Source organism: Arvicanthis niloticus, chromosome 12 (assembly GCF_011762505.2).
Source record: "Arvicanthis niloticus isolate mArvNil1 chromosome 12, mArvNil1.pat.X, whole genome shotgun sequence".
Classification (NCBI taxonomy): Eukaryota; Metazoa; Chordata; class Mammalia; order Rodentia; family Muridae; genus Arvicanthis; species Arvicanthis niloticus.
Window position 1 is genome coordinate 35,660,684 of NC_047669.1, and position 20,076 is coordinate 35,680,759.

The window sequence follows — 20,076 nt, forward strand, 5'->3', positions numbered from 1 at the left end:
ACACGTGCCCAATAAGCACTTTACTAGGCTATACAGGTCTAAGCAAGGATATTTATAAGCATTAAAAAAGGAAATAATCTAAAGCGTATTTTAGAGGCACGTAAGAACTCAAATGTAGAAAATAGTCTATCGCACAAAAAAAATCAGTTAAAATGTGATTTTGATCATTAATTGATCATCTTTTTTTTAGCAAATGAATCTAGTATAACAGCCTTATTAGAAAATCTTATTTCATTAAATAGTGAATCGGTCTCAAAGTGAATAAAGAAACACAGTGTCTGTTAACACAGGTATCCAGGTGGTAGTAAAAATACTGTATAAAAGCCAGGAAACTAGAAACGGGCCCAAGTGACTAACAGAAAGGGAGGAAGATTGTAGAGCTAAGTAGGAGGTGGATACTGGGTGAGAGAGTAGAGCAGGAAAGAAAGGGTAGAAACCAAGCAAAGAAAGCATGTGTAAAACGTCACTTGAATACCTATTACTTTGTAAAGCTAATTGAAAAATACAAAAATACATTGCCTTAACCACAAAAACTAAACTATCAGGACTGTATATTTTATTGTCCATTTAAATGTTCACTTTACCAAATAAACTGAAAGATATCCTCCCTGTGTGCTTCTTTTCTTCAACTGGTCAATAACGTAATTGCTATAGAAAGAGCTCTGGAATTATTGGGGTTGACAGTGATGGCTGATACTAAACCCTTCCCTACTGATTCCTCTATAGCATACCTATTTGATGATCTGTAACACCAACGATGCTGAAAGCAGAGTTGGTATTCAAAAACTATATGGAAAGCATTGTCAGAGTGTCACATACAAGTCTATAAGAGTGACACCTAGCTAAGCAGAGAAGCATATATAATTCAGCACAGATTTCTTACATAATACAGGTTTTACTGTCTCTTTTATTAGATAATTCTCCATTGTAATTAGGGTAGCGATTTATAAGGACACTGCTCACAGCTACTGCTCATAACCGTAGCTGATCTCTAAAGAGAGGCCAGTTCCTCTACATATAGCTGGCTCTCAAGAAATCTTGTCTGCTTCCAAGTGTCTGTAACAATGTCTAGGACTGTAAAACATGACTTGAAGTGAAAACACTCCCATCATGAGGCGGCACTTGGTAACAAGGGGCCTGACCTCAGGGTTAAAGAACAATTAGGTAGCTGCATAATTCACTTGTCTTTAAACATAGTAACATAGGTGGAGAGGCACAACTGCAAGTTAAACTCAATGAGTTTCAGAAGTCAGTATAAAGTCAATACATGATACTGTTAACTCTCATCTTTAGAGATCATATTGAAAACAGCCTAAAAATAAAATGCTAACTCTGGCCAACCTTTCTGACATATGACCCAAAGTAAACTAACTTACATATATATTGCAACTATCACATGTTCCACCTCCCAGGCCATAGTGAAGTCAGAGAATAATCTGTTAGAAGGCTGACATGTCTTAACAAATACTTGTTGATTAAGTGTTCATGAAAAATGAGCCAGGGTATCTATAATTAAGGTTTGCTCTTTACTGTAAGTTTTCAGATCCACTAATATTTAATGATCATAGAGCTAACTGCAACCTTAAAGGCATACAAAAAAACTTTAAAGAATACTCCTCCTTCCTGAATTCATTCAGGAAGAAAATAAATATATAAGTATAAAATATCTAACCTGGGGGTGCTTACTAACACCAAATTTAATGGAATACAATATTAAGCAGAATATGAATTTGGATGACACTAATTTGCTAAATGTTTCCAGAGCAACTTCTGGACTGCGGGCACTGTCTTCACTGTCTTCAGGTTATAGTAGCATAGCCATGCACAGACTTCCTTCGTTTAAACCTCACAACCACTTGAAGAGCTTCTACATAAGAACTACATTGTATAGTCACATATAGAAAACTGATATGAGAATATAGAATGCTCAGTTACTATAGTACACTTTTAATATTGAAATGCATATAAATCCTGAGATAGAAATATTATACTTTTCATCTTCCTATAGTTAGTACCCATCAGATAAAGGCTTCCCATCCCCAGTGTGCCATTACTGAAAGGCTGTAGAACCTGTGGGGAACAGGAGAGAAGTCAGATCACAGGGAAACACTCTCCAAAAGACTGGCCAAAGAAAGCCTAACTCAACCCCATTGTCTATCCCCTCTCTTGTTCTCTCTCTCCTCCCTCTGTTTGCAAGTTCGAATCATTTCAGAAATAAATAGCCTTTAGGGGAAACTGAAATCAAAATTAGACAAAAAAAAAAAAAGTTTAAAATGCTTCTTAACCAATTAAACTAACATCTACAGAAAAATATCATGACTCAGTTTATCCTGTCGCTTATAAATATAGAACTAAATTGATAAATTTTTAAATTAAAAGTTATTTTTGAATGGAAAACATTTAACTCAATGGTTTCTTGCTTTTTGATTATATTTCATTTCAGACAGATGTCAAATCAATAGAGACTGAAATTATTTTAAAAACACAGAATATATACATAAGCATATAAAGAAAACCAACCAACCAACAACAAAATGATGTTATATCAATATTCAACAAGCAATTGTACTACTTACTACTAAGCCCAAGTGCCAATCCACTTGATATACTTCAGTCCATCAGGATAGGGAAGGCATGGCATCTGGGTTCCACTGGCCACATCGTCTCACTGGGCCAGTTTACAGAGGGGGTAAGAGAGAGTGAGAACAGAAAAGTGCACTACCATACAGTTAACAGCAGCACTATACACTCGGTGAATGGCATCTGGGCTGGTACTCGAAGACTTCAAACAACTGTTATTTAACTATTGCTTTAGTTTGGATGCAAAAATTTTTAAAGTCATTGTAGTGAATATGTGCTCCCCAGCTATAGTGCTGTTTCCAGAGGCTGGGAAGTCTTTATAGGACATGACCTAGCTGTGGCCCACTCTCCCCTGGCCCCTCTGTAACCTGGCCTAGTGAGACAATGTGGCCAATGAAGCCGAGATGCCATGTCTTCCCTATCCTGATGGAATGAAGTCTTTAACATGAGCCAAAACAAACCTCTTCCCCTTAAGCAGCTTCTAGACAATACTTTGTCACAGTGATGAGAAAAACAAGTAATACAGCTGTCTTCAGAAAAGAGGGGGAAGGAGGAGAATAGGGACAAAAAGCAGGGAGAGTCATGTGACTTAAGGTTCTTTGACTTCTACTACATTACTTCACATATACAATTTAATTTCTTTTCTGCTTCTCTCAACCTTGAACATATGCCAATTTGCTGTTTGGATTCTCAACTGTTTTACAAAGTAAAAGAATGCTACCTTGAAAATAAATGTGAATTAGCTTAACAAGACAGTAAACAGAAATAAGTAATCTAAGAAACATAATTCTCTTGTTCTTCAACCTAATTTTCAAATATCCATTGCTATTCCTTGATAGCATGGAATATACAAGGAATTCATTTTTATAATGATATAACTGCTCTATTAAATTTATTCTGGTTCTGTTTTTCACGTTCTTAGATTTGATATCTTCACTTATAGGAGTCTCATTTTCATATTCAATCAATTCCCAGCATAAAAATAAATTCAGTAATTTCAAATGTCTCCTATTTCAAAGGTCCCAAAGATTTTTATAGAATCTTGATCATAATTAACTATATTTCTTATTATGGATTAAGTAACTTAGAATCTTTTTGTTTCCATCTCATTCTTTGGTACAGAAAACAGTTTCCTCCAGTTTGTATTCTTCACCTCTAATTTAGTCTTCATACTGACTTTATGAATCCAAAGACATTTGGCTACAATCATATCTAGTAAAATTATTACACTAGAAAAAGTATTAATTTCCTTGTATATCAACATGATGAATAATGTTCTGGTGGGAACCAAGAGATTGTACACACCTTTAATCTCAGTACTTGGGAGGTTGAGGCAGGAGGATGATGAATTCAAGATCACTCAAGGCTATATATATATTTGAATCCTTTACTCAAAAAAGTGTATTAAGTTATCAAACTATGGTGAAAAGCTTTCAAGTCTATTTCCCTTTTCTAATTCTCTATGCAAACCACAGACATTCCAGTCTGCAGCAGTACCTGTTCATTTGCAAACTGATTATTGAACAATAATCTAAGCTGTCTGTGCATATGAGAAAGTGACGAGGAAAGTTTTGAAGTTCAAATATAAAAGAACTAGTTAGAAATCATGGCAGTTCCCCATTAAAGTTTTGCAGAGACAGTATTCCACATAACGAATGGATTTGTGCTCTGACAACTTTATTTTAAACATGTGCGCCTGCTGGAGGACTTCTTGGAATTTTAAAGCAATGTGGACTCTGTCTCACTAAAGAAGAGCACTACATTGTATTTTGGACATACAGTCAAAACTTATACTGCCCCTCCTGATTTGACTTTCTCCACTTACGTCCCTCCCGGGGCCCCTCCCAGACTGACCATGTTTGATCAAGTCACCTGTTTGGGGCAATGAGATATGACAGACAGTGGTATCTATCCCTCCACACAGTCATTTTAAGCTATGGATCTACAATTACTGTTCTTTTGTCTCACAAGGTAATGCTCCTTCAGCTTTATTCCCTGAATGAAGAGCATGAGCAGATATAGAAGCATAAATAAAAAAGGAAACCAATGTTTACTGTAACATGCCATGAGAATGTGGGAATAAGAATGGCCCTCATAGGTTCATGTATTTGCTTGCTTAGGGAGCAAAAATATTTGAAAGGATTAGGTGGTGTGGCTCTCTTGGGATGTATTACTAGAGATGGGCTTTGATGCCTCAGAAGCCCATACCAAGTCCACAGTTGCTCTCTCCCTGCTGCCTGGGGATCCAGATGTAGAACTCTCAACTACTTCTCCAGTACCATGTCTACCTGTGTTCCAACCCCGCTCTCTGTCATGAGAAAGGACTAAACCTCTGAAATTGTAAGCAAGCCTCAATCAAATGTTTTCTTTTATAAGAGTTGCTGTGGTCATGGCTTCTCCTCACAGCAATAGAACACTAAAACACTTGATAATGAAATGTAACTTTGCTTGCACTGTTTCTCAGATTCAATAGGCCCTGGCATCCATTTGTCAATTCCTAGATCACTTTTGACTTTGATGGTGTGTTTTCTGTTCTTATTACTGTATTTAAAATGATTGTATAAATATAAATAAGAAGAACATCTCTAATTAAAATTTTATCTTAAACTTTATCAACAACTTGAATTTCTGTCTACTATTTCTCTTTGGAGTCAATGCAACATATTTTCATTGCAATAATTAGTTCATCGTTCAGAAATCACAGGTCACATGGCTACCTAGTCAAAGCTGTTATGAAATGGCCTGTTTATGACTGTATTCTGAACAAATAAAATGAAGTAGCCTACCTTATTTTCTAGAGCTGTACTCATATGTAATCGACTCAAAATACTGCCACAAATTTAATTTTCTTTAGACCTCACTATATTCTTTGCTTTAGCAATTAAGAACACACAGGATATTTTCCAATGAACTCTTGAATATCTCATACTCTAGTCTGCTGACACAGTAAAAAATATAATTATATTCAAATTGGCCTTCTTAAAGCCAGAATTTGTACCACTAATAAATGTGGTCTTAAAATATGATACAGTGTGGTGAAAAACAGTAACAAAAGCCTGTTCTTATTCACAATGAAACTCTGTTAGTGCTTAAATGAGCTTATAGTAAATATATATTAAACCAAATTATATGTTTTACTAGCAGTTCAACACTAGACAAGGACATTCAAGTGATAATAAGTGATAAGAGCAACATCCAATAATATACTTCTTCAAACAGATAAAAAGAGATAGTTATTCTAACCACATTAATTTAATGTTAAAAAAGATTTTTTCTTAAAAATCTGTAATCAGACTATTTAATATATTTTCTCATGTTAATTCACACTAATTTCTACAATCTTAAAACAGCCACAAAGCACACAGTATCCATGTATCATTAACCATACCTTGCATACCCAGATGGAGAAACTCCAAATATCACTGTTACTAATACTAACTTTAAAATATTGTTGCCATATTTTAAGGCTGATAATGATTTTTTTCCCTAAAGCAACAGTTTAGAAAAATAACTTGAACAAGGATATATTGTGTTTCAAAGAATGATACAATTTATGGTACATATTTTATCATCCCAATCTTTTCTTCATTATATGGTCTTCATGTTTTAAATGATTTCATGATGCAGCCACACACTTGTATATTATTTTTATTAGGTAATAATGGCTGCTGATTCATCTTTTACCTAAGGTTATCCCTGTATGAAAAGCTGCTTCAAGGGAGATTAACCATTTAGATATCTTAGGTGTATAATTTCTAAATATGTAGGACTTCAACAGATTGTCTTGAACTAATATCACATGCTGAAATAAGAGTTTTTTGAGCAGTTTAAATTCATTATTCTGTAAGAAGGTTTAACTTACTTGATGAAGATTAAAATGTTACACACAAAAACACTGACATGAAAAACCGTACAAGGGTCACACTTCCCCCATCAACATGAAAGGTGAATCCATTGGATGAGAGAAGGCTGGGACCAGCTCTGATAGCACATGGTTCTTGACTGCCTCACTGCTTCCAGGTAAGAAAGTAAGATGCATGTCCAGAGCAGCTCTTACCAGTCAGGTCAAGACTTTCCATTGTGATTTCAATGGAACATCAGAATCTCCAGCTTCTGTGATGCAGCAGGATTCTGTGAAAGACACATGGTGAAGTGGTTAAAATGAAAGCCACAGAAGCCTTTCAAACAAAGCCCACATATCTCTTTTGGCCAAATAATCCCAGATAAAAGGGGAAATATCCCCTTGCTGACTGATGCTTTTTAGAGAAAGTGGTCCAAACTGTTTTGCATTGATTTTAATATTAAAAAGACAGTCCCTGCAATTACTCAATTCAAAGTAATCTAAACTCAGAATTACAGGCAGTCAATTCCCCACATTTGACTAAAATGAAATAGAGATTTACAGACAAACAGCCTGCCGGAATGGGAAATGGTGAACCTGACATCTATACTAAATTTAAGTTACTTTAAATGGCCCAACTCAGCTAGATAAACTAGAATTTTGTGTTACTGTCTTTAATTTCTTTTCACTGATTTAAAAGTAATGAGTGAAATAAGGCAATACAAATGAACAAACAAAAAAACAACTAGGGACGAGGGGACATATACAACTTGGAACAAAAACAAACAAACAAGCCCACTTATTTTTTGCTAAGCATAAAGAACTAAGAAAATGGAAGTTGATCAAAGTCAACAATGAAATGTACATGAAGTCAAATGAGACAAAAGTACAGGCATATTCTGAAATACATTGTTTTTAAAAACCAGAATTACTTGAGTTTTCTTTTAACACACAGTTTTTAGCTTGTTACAATGGTAATAAATCCTTATTGAACTAAAAATTAAGCACTGTAGTTATTGACTATTACTTACTGACTTACAGCTCCATCAATAATTGTTACTTTATGGCTTGACTAAATACTTTTTTGCTTTTTTCCTAATCAGTTAACATTGATTTGGAAACTATGGCTCTTCAGTTAAATATAAAAACTGTGTTATAATTCAATGAAGTCCTCTGTCAGGAATAGATAATTCAGTTGTCACCCAGGTCTTTCCAAAGTAATAGCAGAGAAAATAATAAATATTAATTAAATGATCTCATGTTATTTCACACCAGATACTACTGAGTCATCTTCAGATATTTGAAAATAAGTATGTGGCTAAAATTTTAAAAATCAGTAAATTTTAATAATATTTTTGATAAATCATTCCCCATCCCATTCATCAACCCTTGTTCTAGTCTTAAATTCATGGCTTTTTTTTTTCTTTAATTATTGTGTTACACACGCACCCAAAGAGGGAGAAAGAGAGGAAGGGACGGATGAAGAGAGAGATTCCTAAATATACAACTATCACCTGCTCAGTCTATATAATGTAACCCAATACATATATGATGGTCTCATTGATGTTGTGGCCATAATTTCTAACTACATTCTACATTTCCTCATACTCACAAATAAGTGCAGTTCTAACTTGCATCAAAGACACGTCTCTTTGTGAAAGAGACCATTACAGAAAACCACAACTGATCAAAAGGCAGAAAACAACTGACTTTGTGATACCCAGTCTACTATATCTACAATGCAATTCCCACACCTAAGGCTCAAGGCTCATTGTGGGAGAGTGGAAAGCCTGTGAGAAACAGAGGAACAGAAGTTGGTTGTGTGTTTCCTACAGTATGTCAGAGAGGCTACACCCATAAGTCTCACCAACATGGCTGCCTAATGAGACCTGAACAACACTGATGCACACACTAATGTAGATACGGAATAGCTCACAGGGTCCCAACTCTAGATAAAGGACTAGAAGCAACTGGGGAGTACTGTGAATGGAAAAACTAGTTACGTTTATGCTAACTACAACAAATATATATAAAAATAAATGTCTGTTTAATGAAGGAAACATACAGTATCCAAAACTGACAAAATCGGTGGTATAGAAATCTCTAAATATTTGAATTATTTTAAAATACTTTTTTAAAAAAAAAAAATCTATGGCCAGCAAAATAGCTCAGCACACAAAAGTGCCAAACTGGAGGACCACAGTTCCATCCCTAGGACCCAAAAGTTGGAAGGGAGAACAGACACACATGAAGTGTCCACAGACATACACACTGATACACTGACACACGCGCGCACACACACACACACTGTAAACAGCACTCATATAAGCAAACACAATGGTTAATTGAATGCATCCTTAGTTCAAAGCCTAAGTAGATTATTGTCTAAGCAACCAAGTATCTATCTGTGATTTTGTGTTTTCTAGGTCATACTCAGGTTTCCTCTCACTCCTACTCACCCCAAAGAACCTCAGAATTCTAACTCCCCACAGTCAGGTCTCACTGACTCAATTGGCATCCCTTCAATGTTTATGGTCTCTGATCCCCACCCAGGATCCTGCTACCAGGGCACTGGCCAATCTTGAGCTAATACACCTTAACCTCAGATATGCTCTGAGAAACTTCATCATGACAAGTGTAAAAAGCCATCTATTAAATAGATATTATTCACCTCTTACCACAAATAGAGCAAATGACTTAGCATTTAAAAAATCCTATCCTAAGGATAGCCTAAGCAACTGATGAAATATCCTGGACTAAATGGCTTTCTGGCACAGCTCAACCCTGGGAACTAAGGGAAATGTGTTTTGAAAATCTTGTGATACTAGAAGAGGTGAGATGCCACTTCTTACCAAGACCTCCATCCAATTAGTACTAATGTCAGGTATAGCATTCAAAGGCACATTATCAAAAATTCCCCTTCTATGTCAAAGTTGTGTATGTACTCCAATGTCACTAGAACTCAGTGCAGAAGGGACCCCAAAGTAACTATGTGCCCACTTACACAGAAGCATATTTATTCCCCATGAATGACTGCTTTTCTGATGTTTTCATCAATTCTCTGGCTAATAGATTAAGCTAATCAACTCATTCTCATACATACCCTTAATTCAATCAAGCTCAATAAAAGTCATTCTGGACGGCAATTATTTGCTAAGGAACAATTATACTCAAATGAAAATGGCTGGGCATGGTATGATGCATGATGCAACGGCCTCTCCATTTATATAGCTCAAGAACAAAAACAGAACCCAACTGCTACAAAAGAAAGCATTTTTTCTCCATACTCCTAAAAACAGAAAACTCATGTTTTTATACCTGAGTACAAGATAAGCAGGTACCATGAAACAGCAAGATTTTGATGTTTCTGATTTGAAAAAGACAAAAAAAACTCTAAGGGTCAGTACAATCTCTAATAGTCAAAATAAATCCACCCTACAATCTAAGAGTTCTGGTGCCTTCCAGTCACTGAGAGTTTGCTTACACTCTCCATTTTCTGAACAATATTGTGTTCCAATTTCTCTTTATGTCACAGGCATGCTTTAGAAGATTTCTCTTGTCTGAAAAGTTTTTGTAAAAATAAGACTTTTGTTTTCTTCAATTTACTCTTTCATATACATACTCCATGTTTATGGAGGAAGTGAAATACAAACTCCAAACTCTGATTTCCAGGTAATGAAATGAATTCATGTACATTTAAAAAAAAAAAAAAACAAATCCTTGTTAATTAAAGGATTGCCCCGTCACTGATGTCTACCACAAATCAGAACTGGAAAACACAGGGACTGATCTCTAGCTAAATAATTCACTGAGGTAAAATATCTTCTTATGGATAGAGATACTGCCGGGACACGTAGGTGTTTGCGTGTATGAAATGGTAACACTAAATGGGAATAAATAAACCTCTTCCATTAATATTACCTGTCTGTCTTTTTATAGTTGAAGCCTAAACCACAACTATTCACAAGCATTTTTGGCCAGGCACCAACCTTCAACTGACATTACAAATGTCAGCTATACTAAGAATGGAAATCTTTTAAAAAGGAATGTGCAAATCTGATTTTGTCACCTTCCTATCACAAACCTAGCATTTCCTCATGACCCAGAGTATTTTGAGTCAAAAACACTAAAAAATAAAGGCAAACAAGTCCTTTCTGCATCTATCAGGGATTACAGAAATTGCCCATTTCTTTACTTTCCAAAAAGTCTCCAGAAAATACTACTTAGCTGTAACAAAACACTCTAACACTCTACATTCATTGCCTAGCTGGGGACTCTTGAAATGTCAAAAATAAAGACTTGGATATCCCTTCGCCTTCGGCATTCAGTATTGCACCAATTACAAAATTGTATTTTAAAAACCATCTTCTGCTTAGTTATTTACAAACATAACAGCAATGCAAATGATTTAATCATCCATTGTTTGAGAAATTAATGACCTATTACTACTATGTGTCAGCATAAAATATATAACAGTCATGCTGATGATATAATTAATAAATTATGCACACACAAAAAGCTACCCAATGAAACAGCAATATAAAATAAATAACATGATAAGCAAATAATTTTATCTTAACATTATAAACATCAGCTAGGGAGATGACCCAGTCATTAAAATGTTTCTTTTGTATGCATAAGGACTTGAATTCAAGTCAAAAAAGTCTGGCATTGTGACAGAGGCTTGTAATTACAGTACTAGGGAGGCAGAGACAAGTGAATCCCTGGAACTCTCTGGTCAGCTAGCCTAGCCACCTTGGTACTCTCATACACGCAAGCACGCATATATGCAAACACATACATGTGCATACCTGAGAGCATGTCAACACACTCACACACACACACACACACACACACACACACACACACACACACACACACGTAGTGCATGCTCACTAGTTAGTATGCACAAAGTGACTGCTATGCACAAAATGTCTAAAAGTACAGTCTGAAGTAGAAATAAGAGATGGAAGAGAGCTGTATAGGCAGAGAATGAGCGATGTTGTTCAATACTAGATGCATGGCTTGCAAGAAGTATTAGAAGGCATACGAGGCAGATCAGGCTGTAGAAAAATCTCCTATGACAAAGTAGAAGGTGAAATATAAGCAAATAAGAAAACAACCTTTTCTTGTGCCCACAGTCTCCAGAATAGAAGGGTACAGCCAGTAGCATAGAGTAATGTTAAATCTGGTTGTCTGCGGTACAACCTGCAAATGTGAGTCGATTCCAAAGCCTCTCAGGTTCTTTACTCCTCATCAGAAATATTCATATAGCATCCTTGCATTCCCTTAAGAATTAAAACCCAAAACTTTGTACAATAAACATATGTCAATAAAAGAAGTGAAATCCAGAATTGTTAGGAGGTGATCTAAATGCAAAGTGTTTATTCTAGTTACTGAGCTTCAATAAACATCACCTTAGTAATCTTATCATTAAAGTTAATACTAGAAGATAGAAAAACATCTAATAAAGTAACACTACGAACACTCTGAGGTTTGCTTCGAATAATCTCAGACTCTGCACACAGAATGCGTGGTGTTTTGCTGAAGATTCTACTTTAATTTCAGTAGCTTTAGCATATGTTTAATTCTGACCAGTATAAGTAGCCACTTTTTACTCCTACCAATTTCAGTATACAGTAACTGATTTGATAATATAAACATTTTACCATAATTATAATTTTTCATGAGATTATTGCTTCAAGCAACACAGTAGAGGTATGAATGTCTGCAGTTTCCATAAGTAGATGTGGAAATGACCAGGTATTAGTGCATTCAGATGGCTTGGCAGGGAGGTGTTGAATGCCCCTTTTATGTGCCTATGAATTGTACAAACGTGACTTTGACCTTCTCTGGGAGGGGAAATTACACATTTAAGCAGACTAAGTTTCACTTCCAGGAAGAATATAAAATCATGCTCACCAGCAGTTATGTCAGGAATACTGACAGGGAACTACCAGGTTCTACTCTACAAAAGCTCATTAGCTCTTTGCCCCTGAGCACAAAGCTGGGAAGTAAATTGTCACTTAATACCAGCTGAATGGGATAGCCCCTGGGAGCCTCGGTTAGCTCACACAAACCCTCACGTACACACTCTAGGAATAACAAGCACCTTGAGGAAGGGTTCTTCAAGTGAATCCCACTGGAGAATCTTTGAACTCTTAACCAAGACCACCTTGTCCTTTGGGGTAAGAAAGAGTTCCCATGGCTACTCTCACTTCATCAATTTCTTTTCTTATGAAAAAAAAAATTAGTTAAAAGTCATGTGATAGAAAGAAAATCAAACAATCACCAATTTATGTAATTTTAAATAGGAAATGTTCTATCCTAAGAAGTAAAGGGCACTGGCTTTCTCATTTCCGTTTATTACTAAATTAAATTAAATAATTTAAAATATAAAGTTATAATTTCAAATTGTGTGATTTTGTTTAATAAAATTATATTTTTATTAAAAATTATATTGTTAACGTAAGAGAAATCAAGCTAGGGCTGACTAGGAAATTTCCTCTCTGATGACTAGCGTTCAGTGTCATAAGGAGCCAAGCAGGCCTCTAGGGAAGAAAAGACCTCAATGGTCTCATCCTATGCTAGACTCTGCGTACTGCAATACCATTGTGCCAGACTTGATGTACCTACCCACAGCTGAAGCAGTGGCATGACCATTATGGGAATAGCCAACCACTTTGTGATAGTATTTGAGGCTTGCTCCACAAGAAGAAACTCATGCTTGTTGCTGTAAATCTAAACAAAGGCTCATGCTGGGGAGAATACAGGCCCTAGAGGGAAACTTAATGCTGATGTTTTGCTAAACAGTCATACTGTCAAACTGTTTTCCAAATATTTATGTTTATATTCAAAGATTGGAGTTGCTCTCAACTGTGGTCTGACAAGTTCATTTTCAGTGGGAAGCAGTTAATGTATAACTGGTCAACATGCTAAGAGTAAGTATCTGATGAAAGCTCGGCCCTAAATAAGACAGCTTTATCAGCTCAGCCTCCTACAAGGCTCAGGGAACATTAAGAAAAAGAGAACAAAAAAAAATAAATAAATAAAAATAAATGGTAAAATGAAAGAAATGGAGAGTGGGGAAGAAGACTTTGAAATTCTTTTTTTATGGACAGGACATGATGATTGATCTCACAAACTCAAAGCGGTTGTCATCTGAACAAGATAAAGACAGTCAACATTCCAACACAAATGAAGGAGAGACCCACAAGGTCTCAACCCTGACTGAGGAAGTACTGGAAGAAGTACTGGCAGCAGACAGGGAGGAAGAATCTTTTTTTCCTCCCAGAGATGTGGCTGCTACTAAGAGGCTTATGCTCCAATGGATTGTCCCACAACCATGTGTTTAAAAAGAACACTAATTAGACTTAGTGTTACTAAAAAGGAGGAGACATGAAAACAGGAAAGGGAAGTAAAAGGTTGTTATTTTAAAACAAACAAACAAAAATTCCTCTACAATCCATAAAGAATCCTAATCCCTTTTGGTTGTAGTGGGCAGAAGGACTCTTCTTCCAGTCATGTTTAACCACAAGAATATTTCTGAGAATATACTAGGGGTCTACTCCAAACTAACCCATGGCAACTCAAGATGCTACCTTCTGAAGGAATATATTCACAAGGCAGCTACTTTTGAGACAAATAAAGTTATAGTAATTGGTTATTTCAAGTCAAAAAGACTCTAAGATACTTTCCCTTGGTGCTCTGAGTAAGATCAATGGCAGTTTCCACAGATGAAGTCATGCATGGTCCAGGAGAATAGGCATGGGAGCTTTGTGAACAGACAGAAACAGTACTCAACTTCTCATGGCATTCTCTACTGCATATGGCTACCCTTTTAGGGTTTAATGGTGTTCCCTATCAGACATACTGTGAAACCCCAGATTCAAGAATGCTACAGAGAATAACACGTTGCTAGGTTTGATTACCCTCTGATGACCCAGCAACACAGGAGGAGGAATAGCCCAGAATTCAGGACTCCTGACACAGTCAATACCTCTGTCATATCACAGTGTACTTTTAGACTGCTGTTCATCAGTTTACTCCAAAGTTAGACATCCATAGACCAACAGAAGATTACAGAAAGCACTTATAACATTATCTCCATTTAAAATGGGAGATATATCCTATTCTTCCAATGACTTTTCATACCATAAAGAAGAATCTAGTTTTCTGCTAACAGGGTTCAGAGGGCATTAACTGGTACTAGTTGGAAGACAGAGAAAGGTTCCTTTTGGCTACAGAGATAAGAAGACAAAATATATTATTCTTTCAAAATATGCTTATATTATGAAGTTGAGCTATGGATATTTAGACAGAAGTAATATGAAAAACTACTTTTGTTCAGTTTATGTGAACAAACTTAGATGACTCTGAACACTAAATTTGTTAACAAGTGAACATCAACTACTTCATTCTGACAGTATTAAAATTATATACTGACCTGAGAATGCAACCAAATGCCATATGAATAACAATTCCCCTTAACTACACAGCCTCAGGAGAAATGCCAAGAAATACCTATAAAATGATTCCCTTTATTAAAACCAATCACAGCCTCTACAACAATCTATATGCAGTAGAAATGTTCTACCAGTTATTAATACTCAATAAAAAGATGCTACCCTCCATATCAATATTGAAAGTAATATAATATTAATATTAATAATTAACATAAATGATTAATGTTTCATAGACTAAATATACAATTAAATTAAATATATAATGATAAGTTTAATATAATTAATACAAATAATATAAATAGTACTTAACAGATATTTACACAAGCTTACCCCTTGTTCCAAATCTAATGTAATGATCAACAGAATTAAGTGATATAAAATTCCAGGGACTAACGGTAAATAGGGAAAGGCAGCCCTAGAGACATTCTTGATGTTGCTAACATATATCTTAAACATTTAGTTTCTTATAATATCAGACAATATCACAAGTTAGTTAAAAATGAAATTCACTATAGTTGCCTTTTCTAAATAGGAGAATAGCTGTCTATAAAAGTGTATGCTCTATGAAGGCTGCCTGTTTTTAGTTACCATTTAATTGTTAAGACACATAGACTAAGGCAACTTTTATAAAGGAAAGCATTTAACTGGAGACTTGCTAACAATTTTAGATGGCTAAATCCATGATCATTAAACAGGAATGGCACTGGAGCAGTATCAGAGAGATTTACATCTTAATCCAAAGACAGGGGTGGGGGTGGGAAGGAGGAAAGGCTTGGCTTGGAAACCTCAAAGTCCATCCCACTACCCAAGTGACACACCTCCTCCAACAAGGCCACACCTAATCTTTCCAAATAGTTCCAGTACCTGAGGACTAAGGACTCAAACATTGGAGCCTAAAAGGGCCATTCTCATTCAAACCATCCCATGTTCCTGGAGCCAAAATCAGCAGACTTCTATGTTTGCCTGCATATTACACTTTACTCCATTTCTTAAGCAAAAAGCACTTTGATTTTTTTAAAAATACTTCCTATATCCTTAAAGTGCATTTCTTTTGGGGGCAAGAGTCCATTACATTAAGAGGGACTGACCTACTTCTATCTAAGATCCGAGGATGGAAATATCACCCAGGCTTACACATTCAGTTTATTCCATCTATGAGTGAGGAATGGGTACAAAACTTTTCTCATGCCTCCAGCCTGCAAATAACATATACACTAGGTTGTATGATTACAGGAACATAAAGTAGAAAAGTGGTCTGAAGTCCTGCTCAAATAAAAGAAAAAGAACACAAAGTATTGGACTACCTACATAACCTCTGAAAAGGGACAAAGGTACTGATTTGTTTTACTCTATTTCAAATCCTAATTTCAACAAATTTATTTAAAAATTTTAGAAGACCATGATATTCAGTAAGGCAAGATGTTAGGATTTTAAATCTCTGCCTATGGTATAGCAGTTTCTTCAATGATGTTACCTGTAAAAAGAATATTCAAGTTTTGATGAAAACACTGAGAAATGGGTAAATGTTGATTTGATTTCTGAAAAGTGTCATCACTCAGAACATTTCAAATTGCAATTTGCTATGTAGGTAACATACTTAATTGGAGAGTGTCACACAATTTATTCTCCAGTTTTTCTTGTATTTAGAAGAAAAAGAGATGACGAGGAAGAACAAAAACACACATTAGATGAGAATAAAGTAGTTTGCCTCTATGCTACCATACATACCTCTTGAAAAACAATTTTTTGGACCTAGCTGGTCTGCTCCCATGAAGACACCACATGCTGAGACGTCCTAGAGGAGCCACTGCACTCAGAGCAACGGGTAAGAACAATCTCCTACTACCCTATGCCCCAGAGCTACAACTGGGAGAAGGGGGCGCTCAGGACCCACCAGGCACCCAAACCAATACCCTGCGGAATACAACTCCCCTTCCACCCCTTGCTTGGTCCTTGTGGCTGGGGCAGACACCTAGTTGGTCTGCTTCCATGAAGACATCATATCCTGAGACATCTTAGAGGAGACAAGGTACCCACAGCAGAGGACAACTAGCTGGTCTGCTACCGTGGAGACACCATAACCTGAGACATCCTAGAGGAGCCACTGTATGCAGAGCAGCTGGAGCTCAGGAACACAGGATTACAGAGACATCTAGACCCTGAGGAGTTCTGACACAAGCAAGATAACTAAAAAGGCAGGTTCCAGTCAGAGACAGTGAGTGCAGGTAACACTAGAGCTAAACAGATGGCGAAAGGCAAGCTCAAGAACATAAGCAACAGAAACCAAAGTTACTTGCCATCATCAGAACCCAGTTCTCCCACCACAGCAAGCCCCGAACACCGCATCACACCAGAAAAGCAGGATTCAGAATTAAAATCACTTCTCATGATGATGATAGAGGACTTTAAGAAGGACATAAATAACTCCCTTAAAGAAGTACAGGAGAACACAGGTAAACAGGTAGAAGCCCTTAAAGAGGAAATACAAATATCCCTTAAAGAATTACAAGAAAAGACAACAAAACAGGTGAAGGAATTAAACAAAACCGTCCAGGATCTAAAAATGGAAGTAGAAACAATAAAGAAATCACAAAGGGAGACTACCCTGGAAATAGAAAACCTAGGAAAGAGATCAGGAGTCATAGACACAAGCATCACCAACAGAATACAAGAGATAGAAGAGAGAATCTCATGTGCAGAAGATACCATGGAAAACATTGACACAACTGTCAAAGAAAATGCAAAATGCAAAAAGCTCCTAACCAAAAACATACATGAAATCCAGGACACAATGAGAAGGCCAAATCTAAGGATAATAGTAAATAAAGCTGAAGATTCCCAATTTAAAAGGCCAGTAAATATCTTCAACAAAATTATAGAGGAAAACTTCTCTAACTAAAGAAAGAGATGTCTATGAATATACAAGAAGCCTACAGAACTCCAAATAGACTAGACCAGAAAAGAAAGACCCCCTGTCACATAATAATCAAAACATCAAATGTACAAAACAAACAAACAAACAAACAAACAAAAATACTACTATAAAAGCCAGAAGATCCTGGACTGATACCATACAGACCCTAAGAGAACACAAATGTCAGCCCAGACTACGATACCCAGCAAAACTCTCAATCACTATTGATGGAGAAACCAAGATATTTCATGAGAAAGCCAAATTTACACAATATCTTCCCACAAATCCAGCACTTCAAAGGATAATTGACCCCAACACAAGGAGGGAAACCACAACCTAGAAAAAGCAAAAGAGTAATCTTCCAACAACCCTAAAAGGAGACAGTTACACAAACATAATTCCACCTCTAATAACAAAAGTAACAGGAAGCAACAATCATTTTTCCTTAATATCTCTTAACATCAATGGACTCAATTATCAAATAAAAAGACAGACTATTAGACTGGATACATAAACAGGACCCAGAATTTTGCTGCATACAGGAAATGCACCTCAGTGAAAAAGACAGACACTAGCTCAGAGTAAAAGGATGGAAAACAATATTCCAAGCAAATGGTTCCAAGAAACAAGCTGGAATAGCAATACTAATATCAAATAAAATTGACTTTCAACCAAAAGAAGGACACTTCATACTTATCAAAGAAAAAATCTACCAAGATGAACTCTCAATTCTTATCATCTATGCCCCAAATGCAAAGGCACCCACATAGACAAAAGAAATTTTACTAAAGCTCAAAGCACACATCACACCTCACACAATAGTAGTGGAGATTTCAACACCCCACTCTCAGCAATGGACAGATCATGGAAACAGAAACTAAACAGAGACAAAATCAAACTAACAGAAGTTATGAACCAAATGGATTTAACTGATATCTATAGAACATTTCATCCTAAAACAAAAGAATATACCTTTTTCTCAGCACCTCATGGAACCTTCTCCAAAATAGACCATATAATTGGTCACAAAACAGGCCTCAACAGATACAAAAAGATTGAAATAATCCCTTGCACCTAATCAGATCACCATGGACTAAGGCTGGTCTTTAATAATGGCAAAAACAACGGAAAGCCCACATACACGTGGAAACTGAACAATGCTCTACTCAATGATGACTTGGTCAAAGAAAAAATAAATTAAAGACTTCTTAGAATTTAATGAAAATAGGGACACATCTTATCAAAACCTGAGGGACCCTATGAAAGCAGTACTAAGAGGAAAACTCATAGCTCTAACTGCCTACAAAAAGAAACTGGAGAGAGCATACACTAACAACTTGACAGCACACCTGAAAGCTTTAGAACAAAAAGAAGCAAATATATCGAAGAGGAGTAGACGGCAGAAAATAATCAAACTCAGGGCTGAAATCAACCAAGTAGAAACAGAAAGAACTATACAAAATGTCGACAAAACCAGGAGCTGGTTCTTTGAGAAAATCAACAAGATAGATAAACCCTTAGCCAGACTATCCAAACGGCAAAGAGACACTATCCAAATTAATAAACTCAGAACTGAAAAGGGAGACATAACAACAGAAACTGAGGAAATAAAAAAAAAAATCATCAGATACAGAGAAACAAAAAGATCAATGGAATAGAATTGAAGATCTAGAAATGAACCCACACACCTATGATCACTTGATCTTTGACAAAGGAGCTAAAACCATCCAGTGGAAAAAGGACAGCATTTTTCAACAAGTGGTGCTGGTTCAACTGGAGGTCAGCATGTAGAAGAATGCAAATCAATTCATTCTTATCCCCTTGTACAAAGCTCAAGTCCAAGTGGATAAAGGACCTTCACATAAAACCAGATACACTGAAACTAATAGAAGAGAAGGTGGGGAAGACCCTTGAAAACCTAGACACAGGGGGAAAGTTCCTGAACAGAACACTAATGGCTTATGTCTAAGATCACGAATTGACAAATGGGACCTCATAAAATTGCAAAGCTTCTATAAGGCAAAGGACACTGTCAATAGGTCAAAACAGCAACCAACAGATTGGGAAAAGATTTTTACAATCCTACATCTGATGGAGGGCTAATATCCAAAATATACAAAGAACTCAAGAAATTAGACTCTAGACAACCAAATAACCCTATTAAAAAAATGAGGGTACAGAGCTAAACAAGGAATTCTCAACTGAAGAAACTCGAATGGCCAAGAAGCACCTTAAGAAATGCTCAACATCCTTAGTCATCAGGGAAATGCAAATCA

At 36.2% G+C, this 20,076-nt stretch overlaps 1 protein-coding gene across 15 annotated transcripts in view; it reads right to left on the bottom strand.

Annotated features, from left to right (window-relative positions):
* Positions 1-20,076, bottom strand: part of Bbx (BBX high mobility group box domain containing) — a 239,008-nt gene that overhangs the window by 130,350 nt on the left and 88,582 nt on the right. For 11 of the 15 annotated variants that reach the window (XM_076943008.1, XM_034514963.2, XM_034514960.3 and 8 more), the window contains one exon: positions 6,638-6,711. The gene's annotated coding sequence lies outside the window, so the exon portion shown is untranslated. Of the gene's footprint in view, positions 1-6,442; positions 6,712-20,076 lie in introns of those variants that run through there. The other 4 variants (XM_076943011.1, XM_076943007.1, XM_076943005.1 and 1 more) reach the window with 3 other exon arrangements.